This window comes from Cavia porcellus, unplaced genomic scaffold, assembly GCF_034190915.1.
Source record: "Cavia porcellus strain 051 isolate PalLab524CR breed Dunkin Hartley unplaced genomic scaffold, mCavPor4.1 scaffold_38, whole genome shotgun sequence".
Lineage (NCBI taxonomy): Eukaryota > Metazoa > Chordata > Mammalia > Rodentia > Caviidae > Cavia > Cavia porcellus.
In genome coordinates, this window is record NW_026947521.1 from 4,155,038 (window position 1) to 4,159,953 (window position 4,916).

The 4,916-nt window shown below is 56.4% G+C and overlaps 1 pseudogene; it reads right to left on the reverse strand.

Annotated features, from left to right (window-relative positions):
* Window positions 1–229: 229 nt before the first annotated feature.
* LOC100717062 (protein LRATD1-like) lies at window positions 230–4,544 on the reverse strand (annotated as a pseudogene).
* Window positions 4,545–4,916: the final 372 nt, after the last annotated feature.

The window sequence follows — 4,916 nt, forward strand, 5'->3', positions numbered from 1 at the left end:
TAACTGCCCAACTCTTACTTTTAATTCTCATTTAGTTTCAGCAAGCTGAAAGCTGAATGCCATTCCTCCATGAGAGTGACCCTCTTAGGAAAGGAGAAATCGGATTATGTGATAGCAGAGGAAGTGCACCTCAGTGTTAGGTACGATAGAGACTGATTCCTTCGTGTTGCTGAAGTCCCACTTTTAGAGACAGGTGGAAGACAAAAACGTCAAGAAGGAGTCCTGGAGGAACAGGGGCTTAGGATGATGTTTAATATAGCAGGGAGCCGAGATACATCAGGAGACACAATGAAGAGCATGGTGTGTGTAGATACAGTAAAAAATTTCATTTTATGATTTGCCATCTGTTATTGGAGAGAAGAATAAGTTAAGGAAATAAATGATTTTCAGTTCTCCATACATGCAAAGGTAAATCAGTTATTACAAAAGTTTGCTTTATGTGCTCAAAGAAAAACATATGTATTTAAACATTTTTAAAAAATAAATCACTCAGTAGGCTTAAGGAAAAATACTCTACCTCATATTTAATTGATCTGACCCTTTGATTCAAGATCAGGGAATCCAGGATGAAAACTAAAAGGAAATAAAAATAAAAAGCAGATGAAAAATGAATCATTTACCATGGAGAAGGCATTTCCAGTCTTAGCTAACCTTAACTAGTTTTTATTGCATTAGTTTTGAAATGCCAATACATTAGCTTTGGCCACAAAATTTGCTGTCCAGCTAATCATAGCTGTCAATATACAACTGTTTGCAACAATTAGCTAAACACCATTGTTTGACAAGTTCCCTGGAAAGAGACACAGATGCTATCAGGTATGTAACATGTGGAGTCCCACAGCCTCAGTCAGGCTGGGCTGCGTGCCAGAAGTCTGTCGTCCTTCCCATGGAAAGGGTTCCACACGACCTGAAGTCTTTTGAAAAACGTGTATCTGTCCTGATCCTGTAAGTTTTTTCCCTGTCTTAGGGAATGAATTTGAGGACTGGCTAAAGAAGAGTGGATAAAGCCAGGAAGTGTGGATCCTTTCTTAAGGAGATGGGGGTGGGGGTAGAAATGCAAATGTGAAATGGTAATCATGTACCACATGGAGAAAAATCCACACCAAACCTGCCAGCAACTTCCACCAAATCAAATAAACCCTTTACCTGACAGAAATCCAGTACAATGTACGCACCAATAACTCCACCATTACTTGGGCTACTATTTAAAGCAAAAAAAAAAAAAAAAAAAAAAGAAAGAAAGAAAGAAAAAAATTTACGATATTCAAAAAAACAGAATTCTCACAAGATTTTAGAAAAACAGAGTGAAAAAGGCAATGTTAGCTAAGCTCTTAGCTACATCCACTCTTAATGGCCCCCAGTATTTAAACTATCATGGAGTAAAGCCATGAAAATAAAGATTTCAATTTGAAATTTTATTAGCATGTTGCTAAAATGGTCAATAAAAGCATCAACACGATAGGCTTTGTTGACATGGCTGGAAATCTCCGCTCTCATGTTTGAAACTGAATCGCCACGTCCATGTGCTAAGGTTTCTACCTCAGGAAAAGCCAAACTAAGCAGACTGGCTCGTGCTGCTGGGCTGCTGCTGCTGCCCTGACGCTGGTGCCTGGAACGTCACCGCACCTCCCCTCCCCCTCCTCAGCCCAGTTGGAAGTATGACTATTTTTGAAATGTGGCTCCAGGAAGGGCAATCAAGGAAGGGTTCAGCACAAGGGGCCCTGGGTTCTGCTCTTAGACACTGGGTGAAGCCGGGCTTCCAGGGCAGAGCTGCCCTCTTCTCCCAGCAGCTGAGCATTTTCCTCGCGCAACCCAGACAGCGACCACGACCTCTGCCACTGGGAGACGCAAGGGCAAGCGCGGGTGGGGGTGACGTGCGCTTCCTGGTCGCAAACACAGGAAGCAAAATCTACCTAGCTTCGCCCAGAGCCTGGAGTACAAGTTAGGGGACCTGGGGCTGGAAGAGCGGAGCCCAGGAGTCCCAGACAGCCACGGGGCACTCAGGGTGCTTCCGTGAGGCCTCGTGGAACTATTGACAAGGGCACCAAGGACAGGCAGGCTGGATGTCTTGGAAATCTTGCTACCCGGGGATATATCTACCCCAGAGCCGAGGTGCGCCCTGCAGAGATAATTCTCACCAGCCCCAGGCCTGGCCTGTGTGCGCACACTTGGGGCGATGACGGGCCCCTTGTTAGGAAAGGGGGTTTTCCCAGGGGATGAAGGTCGCTGACCATTGGCTCGCGGGGAAAGTCTCGCCCTGACCCCCTCCTCGCTCCCCTTTGCCCTTGCGCTCTTACATCACCAGCCGGAGCGTGCAGCTGCGCCCCCGTCCCAGGCTCAGTCTGCTGTCCTCCTGCCTCAAGAAGTCAGGTGCTAGGCTGCAGCCCCAGCGTTGACCTCTGGCGGCTCAGGGCGCGCGTGAGGTGGGGCGCAGACGCCGCGGCCACGAGATGGAGAGGTCCCGGGCGCGGGGTGGGCGGCCCCGGCCGCTACTCCTTGTCGCGCACGAAGTCGGCCAACTCCTGCAGCACGCGCAGGCGGCCGCTGGCATCTATGCGGCGCTTCTCGCGGATGAGGTCTTCTAGGCTGTGGAAGCGAGCAGTGTGCACCTTGTTCTCGCCCAGGTGCACTTTGAGATAGTACTTGCTGCTGCGGAGGCTGCGTGCCTGCCTGCACCTCCCCGCCGGCCTTGAACTCACGCTTGCCAAAGCGGCACCAGGCGGTGAAGCTCTCCGAGTTCGTCCAGCAGATCTCCTCGCGCTTGAGACCCAAGTGGCCGCACGCGTTCTGCACCACCAGCTCGGCCACCAGCGGGCGGTAGCGGTACCAGCTATTCACCACGCGGCCCACGTTGGCCGAGCCCGCCTAGTACAAGCTGTCCTGGCGGATCTCGCCCTGGTGCAGGTGGATAATGTGGCCGCCGCCTACGTAGACGGCCCAGTGCGGGGCGGGCGCCGCCGGCTCGGGCGCTGGCTGCAGCCAGAGCAGTCCAGGAGGTCGCCGGGCGCACAGAGCGCGGGCAGCGTGGAGACCGCGTAGACGCTCAGGTCTGCGCCCTGCGGGCCGCCGCTCACTTTGGAGAAGATGCATTCCTGGCCCCGGAAGGCGGAGAACTGAGTCTCGTTGAGCACCAGCTGGTGCAGCAAATGGTGGTGGTGGTGGTGGTGGTGATCCGGGCTCTCTGGACAGGGGCTGCAGCCGGCGGTGGCCTTCACGCCGAACTTGTCGGGCTGCCCGCGTTCGTCCAGGTCCTCCTCCTCATCCGAGAAGAAGTAGGCGACCCCGACCCTCAGCTCGTCCTTCTCGATCCCTGACGGGTCCCCTGTGGGCAGCTCACTGTAGTTGAGGTGGGTGATGCGGTCCAGTTGGTTGCCCATCAATGACGCGGCGAGGCGAGGGCCAGGAACGGGGATCTGGCAAAGGAGAAGCGGACCCATTAGAGTCAGGGTGACCCTCTTAGAGTGACCCCTCCCCAAGACGCACAGGGCCCCCAGGACTGGCACGCCCGCCGGTCCATGCGCCCCCTGGAGTCGCCGGTGTCAGCCAGGATCCCAGCGCCTTTTCTAGAATCAGGAAGGAGGCGCAGAGCCGGCCACTGATGTGGTGCCAGAGAGGACGCCCCACACAGCCTTCCACCCTGTCCGAGAATCCCGTGCAACTCCCAGCAGAGGACACGCGGGCGGGGAAGCCCGCGCGGAGTCCCTGTGGGCAGTGGCAGCACGCAGGGTTAGGCTGGCAGGGACAAACGACACCTAAGGCCCGATAGCTGGAGCAAGCTGCGCTCACATTCCTGAGTCCCACCCTCTGCAGCCCACTGCCCGGCTTGGCACAGGTCGCACCCAACCCGTGATAGCGGCTGGATCCCACAGTGACAATCGGACACACCGGCGACAACCTTTCTGCACACTTGGGATACAAACATGGACAGGCTGGCACAGACACCCACAATGACAAACCTTCGCGAGAATGCACTGCCACACGTACCCCTCACAAACACACCCTCAGGCACAATCCCACGCACACTCGCCGATGCACGTACACGCAAGCGCCCAGGCACACCCGCCCACGCAGACAGGTGCTCTCTGCCCCTCACTTTGCCAACCCTGTCCCCCGCAGAGCCAATGGGACTGCGCCAGGGCGAGGCTGCTGGGTCTAAAATAACTGAACAAAGAGACCGAGAGCGGCGAGGAAGCGAGGCCGGGCCCCTGCCGGGGCTCCGAGAGAGCTCCGCTTCTAGCCACAAGCCTCCGCCCTCCTCTCCAGCGCGCGATTCACGTTTGTCAGGCCAAAAAGCCGGTCCTCCGTACCCGTGACTTCCCCGCTCCCGAACCCCAAACTCCTTTAAAGTCTCCGGGTCCCCATGCGAGCTGCAGACGCGGCGGCGCACGTGGTCCCTGGGCGCGAGGGGTTGCAATTGATTCTACCCGCGGCGAAGCCGAGCGCTGCAGTCCACCGGGCCGGGGTGCAGCTTCACCTGGCCAGTCCGGCTTGGCTCTGCTCGGCTCCCAGCCCAGCGCGGACGACTCTAAGTAGCAGGAGCAGTTGGCCCCAGGCCCCGCCCCAGCGCGCGCTCATTGGTTGGGGCGATGCCTGCACCCCATCAATCTCCGCCGCCAGGGGATGATCAGGGGGCGTGGTCTATCGAGTCCGGCTCTACCCCACCTAGCCACCGAGCTCCCTAGGGCGCCCCGGGGTGGAGGATTGGACACCTAAGGAGCGTGCAAAGGGCGCCGTGCCCGGGGCCGGCTTGCATGGGAGATTCCGACTGTGGGCTGAGTCTAGGAGTGCAGAAACCTCCATGCCCGAGTCCTGGGAGTCCTGGTGCGAGTCCCAGGCCGGTGCTGCCTCGCCAAGCCTCGTCCAGCCTGGCACAGACGCCCTGAAACCGCGGCAGGAGCTTTCGGCGTCTCCCCTCC